The sequence below is a fragment of the Dasypus novemcinctus genome, chromosome 3 (assembly GCF_030445035.2).
Source record: "Dasypus novemcinctus isolate mDasNov1 chromosome 3, mDasNov1.1.hap2, whole genome shotgun sequence".
NCBI lineage: Eukaryota > Metazoa > Chordata > Mammalia > Cingulata > Dasypodidae > Dasypus > Dasypus novemcinctus.
Genome location: NC_080675.1, coordinates 108,484,290 through 108,497,365, shown reverse-complemented (window position 1 = coordinate 108,497,365; position 13,076 = coordinate 108,484,290). Strand labels below are relative to the sequence as shown.

The 13,076-nt window shown below is 34.4% G+C and overlaps 1 pseudogene; it reads left to right on the top strand.

The window, feature by feature from the left end:
* The window catches only part of LOC101421403 (sperm-associated antigen 7-like), a 114,700-nt pseudogene that overhangs the window by 39,238 nt on the left and 62,386 nt on the right, over positions 1-13,076 (top strand).

Below are 13,076 nucleotides of genomic sequence, written 5' to 3'. Positions count from 1 at the left end.
GTTTGTACCAATTAAAATCTTGGAAATGTATGCTGAATGAATAAACAGATTATCATTTTTAGTGGCATGTACTGTATTTTTCTCCAAAAGCAGAGGCAATTCAAAATGTACTTGCTCTTAAATATGATTTTGATTGTCTGTGTATAACATGAAAGAGCCTCAGAAACAGTTAACTCAGTTTGGTACACAATAATAATTCACTTTTGTGACAGCATTTTTCTTTGCCAAGGTAGTTATTTTAGGGAAGAAAAGGTTTAGTATTGAGGATGAAGTGAAATAATTGACTTCACTTAAGTTGATGACCACTAGCTTTTTAGAGAAAAGCTTTTCCACAAATTCATCACTGTGTTTTAAAAACTCCCCATGAAGAAAAAGCACAAATTTGGTCTCAGTTGATATCCCTTTTTAAATTTAAAATGGATTGTCTTTTTAAACAGCATTTTATTCCCAAATTTAAATTCTCTGTGGCCCCAACCTCATTTAGTACTTAAATTAATGTCTTAGGTGTAGCTTTTAAACAATGTTAAGAATTTTGGTCCTAACACAAACAAATTGTGACTCACTTCTGATGGTGATGATTAGAAAAAAGCAGAACTTTGAGAAGAAATGAAAGGTGAAAGAGATTGCAGAGTGGTTTCTGGGGAGGAAATGTGAGAAATACCCAGTTACGAATGCCAAAGGAACTGAGCAGAAGTTCCCCCAGTACCACAGAGAATCATGTTCTGAACCTAGAAAATAGGGCCCAAATGTACTCCAAGTCTTAAAATCAGAAAGATAACTGAACTCTTGAGATCAATACCAAGAAAAAGGGGGCCTAGCAAGAAGTAGGAGCAGTGAGAATAGAAAAGAAAAGCCAGATTTGAGAAATGTTAGGAATTTTAAACCAAGACAAATTTGGACTGAATTTGAGAATAGAGAGTATGAATCAAGGAATGGTCAAAGATAACTTAATAGATTTCTGCTTGGGTGTCTAGGTGAATAGACACTGAGGTGAGGAATACAGAAAAAGAAGAGCTATTAAGGGGGAGAAAGTGAGTTAATTTTAGGCACACTGCATTTAAGATCATTGCAGGGCATTTACTTATTAATTGCCATGTGCTAAGTCCTGGGATAAGTTTTGGAGAAGTACAGAACATTAATTCTGACTTTAAACAATTTATACTCCAGTAAGGGATGAAATTCATGAGTCAAACTAATTATAATGTTTAGCAGATCATTCTAAGAGTCCTATAACATAGGTCAGGTCAGTGAAGGGAGATTTCTTTTATCTGAAAAATGATTCCAATGTCTCCATCCTTGGAGTCAGGTTTCATTTGATATTTTATTTGCAACCTAATTATCAATGAGGAAACTTCAGTTTTCACTGTGTAATACTAAGAGAACTGGTATACATGCTGATGATCTTAGTTGGCAGTAAACAAATACATTTCAGTTTCAAATTCATATTTAAATAATGGTGTATATTATGTGTCAATATAGAAACATTTTTTTTTGGAGCAGAACTTTCACAATTTCTCCTATTATTTATTAATAATTGAATCTTAACCTATTTACTGAGCCCACAGTAGTAAATAAAATGTATTTTAACAATTTATAGGATGATATTGCCATCTAAATTTTCTAATAAAATTTTATCATTTAATGTATTGTTTTTATGAATTAAAACATTTCCAAAACATATTTAGACTGACAATCATTTATATATAAAACTCATGAATTTTATGTACTGTTTTTTACTTTCATTAGCCCAATAACTTAGATTATTTTCATTGTCCCAAATAAATTTAGAAGTACAGTAAACTATTTCTTGATTGCTACATTAAAAAGGAAAGTAAATTACAGATTATGTCATTAGTACATTTTAATGGATGATAATTTCTGTTTATTTTCTTAGTAAATTCATACATTCTGGGTAATCCATTTAAAAATATTTGTATAGCTTAGAGTTGAAGGCTTCTTAAATTTGTTTTTGTATTTCAAGATTTCTATATAAATGTATGTACTACTAATTTTGAAAGAAGAACAAAGCGCCTGTGAGTTATATTGTAGATGTTAATGACATTGTTAAAATGGTGACAGATTGCTCTAATGGTAGACATGCACTTAATTGGAGGTAGTCTAACAAAATGTGCTAATTCATATTACTTAAAAGAGTCAGTCAAGAGCCATCACCACTTAGAATCGTGTCTTAACCCATATCACAAAGCGTGTGTAGTATCAAAACGGATAGTTCAATAGGAATAACAAAAAAACTCAGAGAAAGTGCAAGAAGCATGTATTCATGCACTGTACATTCATTCAGACAACCCATTAAATAGTGTTTGTTAACCTTTAATTCAGATGTCTGCAATAAGATAATATAATGTAAAACACAAGTCAATGGAGGGTCGTAAAACTGTTTCTGCTACAGTTTTTATTAGCTTGTTATTTGATGCTGAATAGAGTTAGACCCTGAAGCAAGTCTTGTATACAAGTATGGTATCAATATATTATAATACAAATTTATCCTATTAAATCTGTGACAACTATTATGTTTGTTGCTAGGGTCCGTGGAAATATAGAATTGTTGTTGATAAATGTCACTATGTCCTACACCATATCATGGCTTGCCCACGTGATTCAGAGGACCCATGGGGGCTCTTGATTGCACCCTCCAACTTATTTTGCTATTAAACCCAGAGTGGTTTAGCTACCCAGGGGATTTTTAATTCAATTTTTATGTTTGCTATTTTATTTTTTAAAGGATATGTACATAGATATATATTTTGTATAGATTAAAAGGAAGAATATCCTTCCAAAATGGGTAAAGGATTATGAAATTTTTAAATTATGTTCTTTTCACTTATCCAGACTTTCTGTTTTTCCATAATGAAACTTATATTTATTGCATAGTAAATATTTTTAATTAAGTTGGTTATTGCTGAATAGAAAGAAAGTGATGATGGAACCAATGCTAATCTCCTGCTCAAGTTCACAAAACTACCTCCTTGCAGTAGGAAATTTAGATACTATCATAGAGGAAGAGCTTAAATCAAAGTTTAAGGTTTATTTGATCAGCCAGAGAAGCCATTTGTATTATTTGCTCAATATTGCTGGAAATGATTATTCCTTGTTCCTCCAAATACAAAAGTTCAGAACTGTCAGACTGTTTCCGGGTTGAGGGTTGATAAACATTCAGCGTTTTTCTTGAAAAGTTGACTAAGGCTGGGAATAACACAAAAGAATTGGGAAACTCAAAATATAATCTTGAAACTTATTGGTCTATTTACAGAAAGGCAAAAATAATCTTTCCTTGGAGTGTTTGTATGAATTTGGTTGACACAGCTTTTAACTTCATTTAGGTAAGGATCATAGAATATTGGGTGCTATTCCTTGTGAATACTTTCCATCTTTCCATTCATACGCATGTCCACACACGTTACACACATGCACACACATTCGAACTTCAATTTGAGAGCCTTCAAGGGTCAAAACTATTTATATAAGTCCTCTGAAATGACTAGTGTATTTCTGGTTCACATGAAATAAAGTACAAATGGCTCATTGATATTTTTCATGTTTTGTCAGTTTTCCACGTCATTTTTGTCTCTGAGTGTTCAGCCTACCTTTTTCATTAGACATGGACTCAGTGTATTTCCTGAACTATGTAAGTGCAGTCATCAATGCACGACAACTTGCTTTGTGGACAAGTGGGTTGCCTTTACATGGTGAACTTGTGTCTTTGACTTTGCTACTTGACAATGTTAAGTGCTAAAATACTAAACCATTAATTCCTTATATTTTTACACCTAAAAATAGTGTAATTGTGTCTGTTTTATTTAAATCATTTTAACATACATGTGTTTCAATTAAGAAGCCAGTGTAATAGTTCTCAACCTAATTTCCTCTTTTCCAAAACTTGTGACTTCTTGATACCTAGAAATTAAGGTTTTTAGGTCATATTTGGAACCGATAAATATCTGAGACTGACTGTAGAATAAGTCAAACAATGCTCAAACAGCTAATCAAACTCAAGAATTCACATTAAAATCTATTACTAACCCTCCTAAGGGTTTCTTGTCACTTATAATTAGTTCTGTGAGATTGTTTACATTATTTATGCTGGTAAACAGAGTCGTTTCTTCCAATTAAACTGAGTGACTCCCAACACTTCAACTGCTTTATTAGGATAGTTGTCAAGTTGCCATGTCTTTAATTAAGAAGCACTATAATTTGGGCTGCTTTAGTAATTGATAAAGGCGGGTAGTTTATTAAAGGATTGGAAGTAAAGTTTCTTCTCCCTCTTTTAATACCTATATCCTTAGTCAGAAATTGCATTCTAATAGCTCTACCTAAATGTTTGAAAATTTTGAGCAGGTTCAAATGGCTTGCTTGCTGAAACCATTTTGTTCCAGTCACATTTGTTGTCAATCCTCTAACTATTGGACTGTATCTTCTCCTGAGCAACCATGCAAATAGTCTGTTGGAAGACTAGAAAAGGGTGAATTTTATATTAGTTCTCTATGGCTAAGTAGCAAATTACCACAAGCTTAAAAAATGTGCCTTTATTATTTTACCATTTCAGTGGGTCAGGAATTTCACAAGGCTACAGTCGAGGGGTCAGTTGGACTGCGTTCCTTTCTGGAGCTCTAGGTTCTTTTGCAAGCTCACATAATTGTTGGTAGAATTCAGTTCCTCGTGGTAACAGGAATGAAGTGTTTTTCTTGCCAGCTGCAATGAGAGGTCACTCATAGATTCTAGAGGGCACCCCTAATTCCTTGCCACATGGCTCTCTCACAGACCCTTTCACAGCAAGAATGCTTACTTCTTCCAGGCCAGCAAGAGAATTTCTCTGACTTCGGAGAAGATCTGATCCCTCTTGTTAAGGACTTCAAATGGTTTATCCATCCAGGACAATTTTCCTTTTGATTAATTTTAAATCAACAGATTTTGGACATCTGCAAAATCCCTTTATCCTTTGCACATAACAGAACTGAATTATGGCCTAGGATAGAGATCTTAGGACAGTTTTAGAATTCTTCCAACTACAAATTTGTACTTCAGGTAGTTTTGGAGACTGCTGCTTGAGAGGAGAAGGTTAAACCCAACGTACCCAACAGAGAACTCCTTTCTCGCTACCCAGGCTGTTATTGTTTCTTTATAACATACAAGAAGAATTGAGACCAAGTCTCCCTTATTAATGTAAAGTGAAACTGAAATACTGCTCTGTCTTACAACCATTGCATCTCAGAAGTTACTTTTGTTAGAAATCCATAATATTCATAGTGAAAAATAACGAAAATAATGTATTGAAGCACCTTTTATATATTAGGTACAAACACTTTTAATCCTTTAAAAACTCTTTTGTTCTTCCCATTTATAGATGAGAAAACCAAAGATTAAAAATCTTTACATTATTTTCTTAGAATCACAAAGATTGATAGAGATTTATGTGAATTAGGTCTTCCTAATTCTAATGTCTATTTTTCCTTTTATTTTCACCTTGTTGAAAAATCACATGGATGAGATAAAGTTGACTTAGTCCATCTGAAAAGTCCACTGATTGATGTCCAGTGAAATCTCGTAACGATTTCCCCTAGAGTCTTGGAATTTAGTATTAAAAAGATTTAAATCTATAACCAGAAAGAAAGTCTGATGCTGAATATATGTGTTTATCTCATTAAACCATTAAATGTCAAACGTGAAATGGTAATAGATTACACTTCCAGAAAGGTGGTGGAAGACAGATGGAAAAAGGGTTAAAATATGTGTATGTTTTATTGCGGTTTAATGTGATTCTCTCTACTGTTTCATGTGAACAAAAAGAATGCTCTAAGTATTTCTAGACTATTCCCTAGAGTCTATCACTGTGTTAATGCACAGTGAAGTTTGAGAATATATTCTTTCTAAAGAAAGTTAAGTTTACTAGGACATGTGAGTTACAGTACCCCTCCCCACCATCAACTCTCTCTTTTCTCTATATTAATCTTATTAGAGCTATTGTCAGGTTTCTCAGAAATTGTTCACTTTAGGGGGCAAAAACTTCCTTGTGAGAATCATTCCTTGTAGAGATCAGACCTCCCAGAAGATTTAAAAATACTCCTGTTTGAAAATTATTAAATATATTCCATGCAATATTGCATGGAAGATTCATCACAAGGGGGAAATCATGGGCAGCATGACCATGTGTTAATAGTGAATTGTGCCCCCCAGAAGGACATGTTCAAGTCCTAATCCCAGTCCTGGGAATATAACCTTATGTGGAAATAGGTCCTTGACGATGTTATTAACTAAGATGAAACCAAACTGGAATAGGGTTGGCCTTAATCCAATATGACCAGTATCCTTATAGGAAGGGGGTTATTGGACACAGACAGGGGAGAACACAACATTATGGCTAAGGCAGAGAACCCCATGAATTTCCAGCAAGCCAGAAGCCGGGAGAGCGGAATGGGACAGATTATTCTCTGCAGGTTTCAGAGGGATCAGGGCCCATCTGACCACTTCATTTCTGACTTCTAAGTTCCAGAACAGCGAGAAATAAATTTGTTATTTTAAGTCATCCAGGTTGTAGTACTTTGTTACAGCAGCCATAGAAACTGACACCTGTAGCAATGAAAGTAAAAATGAAAACTTTCTAGACCTTTAGGCTCACTGATTGCAGAAAGCCAATAAGATCTTAGGCAATAGTCCATAGGTATCCTAAGTAAAGTGTCCTTAACTTTTCAACATATGCATTTAAAGGGCTGGGAATTTATGAGCAACTGCTAAAAATTATTGATGCACAAAAGCCTAGTTACTGCCAACACGAATGAAAACGTATAGCAGGCACCCCTTCCTTTGATTCTTTTATTTATTGAATTCTTCCCTTAAATACCTTTCCTAAGTCATCCTTGTTCTGGTAAAAATATGAATGTTTAAAATGGTTACATATTTTCTGCCTTTTGGATAAGGCATTAGATAAGGCAGACAAGCAGCAATTTGCCAAAAGGCTGATATATCAAGACACAGTGGGGCATGACCCCATAAGACATGCATTGTTTACAGCAGATGCATACTTTGGCATAACTATATCCCACAAAGAAAATCTTGCTTCTGGCTTATAGAATCAGCCCATGAAAATATATAGCTATTGGTAAGATTTCCTAAAATATGCCAGTAAATATAATGCTCTAATGGAAACACTGAATCCCAGGAGCAGAAGTAGTGACAATATTTGGAAGAATGCACTTTTGGTGACATTGTGACCCTAAAAAATGAAATCACCATTTATCTAACTCCTTAGCATGATCTGGAGAAATATGTGTCAGGCACAAGGCCAGACCCTCTGAGGAATACCTCACTTATTCTTCAAACCTCATGAGAAAACTATTGTTTTCCCCATTTTGGCAAGGAGGAAATGAACCTGAGATCTTAAATAAATAACTTGCTGCTTGGACCTAGAAGCTTCTCCAGGGCAAGGACAATGGATTACTAACCTTTGGAGAAAGTCCGTGCCTTACAGAACTGCTGTTGCTTAGTAGGTGCTCAATAAATATTGGATGACTTGTGGTTTCATACCTAAAGGGCAGAATTAGAATTCAAATTCAGCTCTGGCTAATTCCAAAGGCTATGCAAATCAATTATGCCATGCGGATAAGAATAAAATTATATATTTGTATATAAAAGCAAGAAGAGAACTTGTGAGCTAATCACCAAAATAACCAGAGGTCTTAGGACATACATGAGAAGTATGTCTTCGTTTCTTCATTAATTATGCTGTACTCAGGAGGGCTGGGGGTTGGAGACATTTTAAGAAGGCTGTCATCAATATGCTCTCTCCATATGTATATGTGCATGTGCATGTATAATTTCCATCTCAGACCTTTCTTCTAGCCTCTACCCTGGTATATCCAACTGATTTAAAATATTTACTTAGAAATCTTGAAAGTATCTCAAGCTCAAGTAAAAAGGGAGAGAGAGAAAAAAAAGCTCACTCTAAAATAAGCACCAACAGGATCCCTGTCTCTCTTGTTCAAAAGTGTTTCCACAGAGTTTAGGAGAGTTCCTGACACAAAATAGGTTTCCAATAAATGTGTTAAATGAATAAGTGAGTAGTTAAAGAACTCATAATCTTCTGCATCTCCTTATAGTCCTGTTTAAATCTGCTTATCCTCTTCTATGTCTTGCAAAGTGAACAGTACCTCCTTCTACCTGCCGACTCCGAATCTAAAATCCAGAGCCACCTCTACAATTCTATGTCATTCACTCTTCTGGCACCCCATTATGCTAAATAGCCACATCATGCCACTTCTCTCTTCTTAAGTACCCCTTAAATTGTGCCCTCTTCTCAATCACAACTGTTATTGCTCTTACCTTCCTTTTCTGGACTACTGGCCTAGAATCCTAAATGGTATGTGTAATTCCAGTTTTGGAATCCTTCAACCTACCTTCCATTTTACCCTGCTATCTAATTATGCTTATTTGTCAGTTCAGAATCATCCAAGGAGTTCACCTTGTCCAGGGAATAAAATCTTGTGTGAGGCAACAAAAAAATATCCCATCATTATTTGATCTTATTCCTACCTGCGTCCTTTAGAACCTTTCATTATCAGTTTTTCTTGTCTTTACTATATATTTAACCTCTTCCTCTCAAGAGTAATCATCTCATAAACATGTAAATAAGAAAAATTTTATCATGTTAAAAATAATTTAAACCCTCTTGACTCTACCAAACTTTCTAGCAAACAACTTAATTTTTATTCCTCTCCTTTTAAGCAGTTGTCTACCTCTTACTCATTTCTCAACCTACCCAGCCTAAATTTTGCCTTCATTAAACCACTGAGACTCCTCTCATTAAGGAAACCAGGGATCTCCCAGTTCCTAATTCCAGTTTTCAGAACTCATCTTCCTTGACCTCTTAACAGTATCTGTTAGCTATCAACCACTCTTTCCTTCCTTGAAAGACTTCCTTCCTTGTGCTTCTGTGACATCACTCTCTCCCTGTTTTATTTCTGTCTCTTGTTATTTCTTCTTTTCCCTTGCAGCCTCTTTCTCCTCTTCTTGACCACTAATGACAGATTTCCTCAGAGCTTAACTCTAAACTCACTGTTTACTTGACGTCTCCACTTGATGTCTGAACGTAATTCAAACATTTGTTGAATGTTTACTATTTATTAGACTCAGTGCTGAGAAATTTAATAGAAAAACAAAATGCAGGCTGTGACATTCAAAACTGGTCTGACATTTATATGTAAGCCATGTTATTCTTCTGTTGGACATAATCTCACTAACATCAGGCAAGGTTATCCTGAGACCATTATAAAATAAGGCAAAACAAGACCACTTCATGATATATTTAAGAACAGACAAAAACAAGGTCACAGTGCATGACAAAACACCAAACAATACCCTCTCCTGGCTAATATGAGTGGCGGCTACTTCTTTACAAGTAACAGTTTACTCCTCACTCTAGCTCTAATCTACTCTCTATGGATGAGATTTATTGAGATACTCATCACAGAATTGCCCCTCCTTTCTGATAGCACAAAACCTACAGCAAACCCCTACTTTCTTGGGCCTTTCCTCAAATCTCCCAACCAAAGCCCAAATTCTAAAATAGGTCATTTCTAATACCCTCTTACCGAGCTACCTGCAAATTTCCCATGGTGTATATTTCCCCTCACTGCAACAAGTAATAAACTCAGCTTCAACCACAAATATGTTGCTGGTGGTCTTTGGCTGAAGTGGTTTGACAGTGCTAAACATTTTAAATGAATTATTTTGTTCAATCCTTGCAAGAACTCTACAGTTTGTAATTACTATTTTAATATCTCATTCTTTTGCACAGATGAGCAAGTTGGGGAATCAAAATGTTAAAAAATAAAAAGGGAGGGAGGGTGGGCGGGAAGACTGGTCTAAGATCACATGGTTAGTCAAGGATAGGGGATTTCACCCCAGGCAGTTTGAATCCAGGGCTAGAGCTGCTATGGTATACACTAAACTTCCTTAATAAGTACTAGTTGAAAAGATTGAATAAGATTGAATGAATGAATGATCTGGCCCTGTTACATTCCAGCTCACCATCTCCTAACTTCAAACACACAAACTTACTTGCTCTTTTATGCCCCAATGCACTATTTTCTACGCCCTTCACTTCATGGATTGCCGAGAGCACCCCCTCTTCTACTTTACCAATATGATTGGAGATTAAAACATTTACTCATCTTTCAGAGCTTCAGCTAAATCCTAATTTCTGCTATAAAGCCAGGTAGAACTGACTGCTTTCCCCACCATTATAAGATGTATATTCTTCAGTCATACACAGAACACAATACTTTGAATACTGGTCTGTCTCCCCATCTAGGCTGTGAGTGTCACAAATACAAGAATAATGATTCATTAATTTTTGTATCCCCATGCCGTATACAAAACAGGAATTTAATAAACATGTATGGAACAAATTAATAATAAATTCTGAAATAATGTTTCTATGATTCTAAGTACAGTGGTACTATCTGTATTTCCCTCTGATTGACTTAACAAAGGTGCTATAAAACAATTTCAGATTGAGTGGGGAGGATTCTTTTTAACTGTGATTAGATCAGCTATGTCTGAACTAATGCAACTAGCCAAATCAGAAATCAGACAACAAAATTTATTTAGTGTCCATTAAGGAAGACTCTCCTAGAAATTGTATGAAAAGGTGTTCATTTCTTGTTCTTAAAATTTATTCTATAAATTTTATTGGCAACCTACTATGTGCTGATAAGTCACCTTCTCCTGACTGACTATATAGTCCAGTAAGAGCACAACAGACACGAAGGTAAATAATTGCAATACTCATAGATGTGTAGCAGATATGATAAGACTTATACCACAAGAAAATAAAAATAAATGAATTATATCTAAATCAAAGAGACTATGCATGATTGCTAAGCAGTTGCTAGGTAGAGTGCCAGGAAAATTTCATGGAAGATGAGTTCTAAGTGCAATAAGTGAATTATTCTGCCCAGAATTCTTAATATTATTATAATCTATGACTTGGAACAGCAACTACAATAAAAGTGTAATGTGATTTTAAAATGTTAGCCATATTTGTAATTTTAAATTTTCTAGTAGTTACATTAAAAATGATAAAAATAAGGAGATGGAATTAATTTTAGTAATTATATTGTTTAATCGAATATGGTCAAAATATCATTTCAACATTTATCAATATAAAAATTGTTAATGAGATTTTTAAATTCTTTACTTTATAGTATCTTTGAAATCTGATGTGTATTTTGCACTGATAGCATCTCTCAGTTTGGATTAGTAACATTTGAAGTGCTTAATAGTCACAAGTAGTTAGACAGCTAAGCCTTTGAATAAAATCTTCTCTAGCTTTCAGAAATTTAGTCTTGGGTTTCTAGTCCTAACAAAAATTGTCATTCACCAAGACATAGTGAGTCAATAATGATAATAAACATTTCTTGCTTTACAATATACCAGCTAGTATGATTAAATTCAAAAAAAATTTTTTTTTACTATTTACCTTCCTGATAACAGCTTCGCAATGCTGTGATAGATTCAGTTATCATAATATAATCAATGTGTATTTGCAATCTATTAACTTGGCTTAGAGGACTCTAAGCTTCCTGACAAATTTCAAAATCATAGTATCATTGTAACTATAAATTTATCAAGAAAAGCTTTTGCTTATCAGAACCTTCACATTTTCCAAGATTAGAATAATTTCCAAATACACTGACAGGGATATGCAACTGAAAATATTAGCGACATTTCATTATTTTCTTCTTCAGGGTGCAATAGCTCAGCATCACCTTATCTTACCAACAGTGACAAAGAAATTGGATCCAGAGGCTCCCAGATGAATTTTTTGATAATCAAAAGAAATCTGTATGTTCAGCTCTCAAATATTTAAAAGACCACCAAAGTCTCTTGAAAACTTATGATACTTTGATTCCAATTAGGAAGGAGATATAAATAATAAAGTCCTCTTTAAAGAAAACTCAATCCCATAATGATAGAGCTGTAAAATAAAATGTAACTTTATTACTGTCATGATTCTTCATTTGTTATAGACAAATTTCCAATGTATTGGGGTGGTGGGTATATTTGAGATGAATTTGAATAAAAGACCCTTTGGTTCATGATTGGAGATGATATCTTCTTGGCAGACATGCAGAAAGTTATCCCATGTCTGCTGACCTTTTATTGTTACTCATAATTATCTTCTGAGAAGGATTATTGGTCTCCACCTCTAAATTTCCAAAAGGAGGGTCAAAAATGAACAGAAAGGCCGTGAGCTATACTGTGTATGCTAATGTCATATAATTTGTAGATATAGCCTAGAATAGGCATATACAAGCAATTTCAATATTTTGTTCTTATTGAAGATCTCATCTTTTGATTTCTTCTCCTCATTATAATTCATTTTCATTGACTCAAATTCTTGAGGATTATAATAGGGAGAAGACCACTCATGGAGACAAAGTGAGAGTCCCTGGGACTGGTCTGAAATATGGAGAGGTTTTCAATTCCTACTGAACACAACGTGGTCAACACTGGATGGACAATGTAAAACTGACCCTCCCCTTGATGACTTTTGATGAAATATCTTGTTGTGTAATGACTCTTTATAATTCTATTTCTTTAATAACACTTATTGACCATCTACTATATGTCAGGTAATTTCCTTAGGGATATGAGATACCGACGAAGATGAGGAAAGTTAATGATCTCAAAGTGTCAATAGTGTATTTGAAGGGATTGAAATGCAAACCATTAAATAACACACAATATGACACTGGCAATAATAGAAATCTATACAAAACTCAGAAGTGCAGAGAACAGAACATTAATCTCTGATCATGGATTATGTGCTTTCATATATGCTGCCCAGGTCTCCTGAATACTTGCTGAATGGTCTTCTCATCACATTTTTATCTGATAACATTATTACCTAGATATGCTGTGTACTCAGGTATTTTTAATCATGTAAAGTAATCAATGCTATATGTTGAAAAAATCATATGGTACACAACTCTTGGCATTTGTTTTGCTAGAAGGAACTACAAGACTGTCCACATTATGCTATAATTTCATTACCTGGT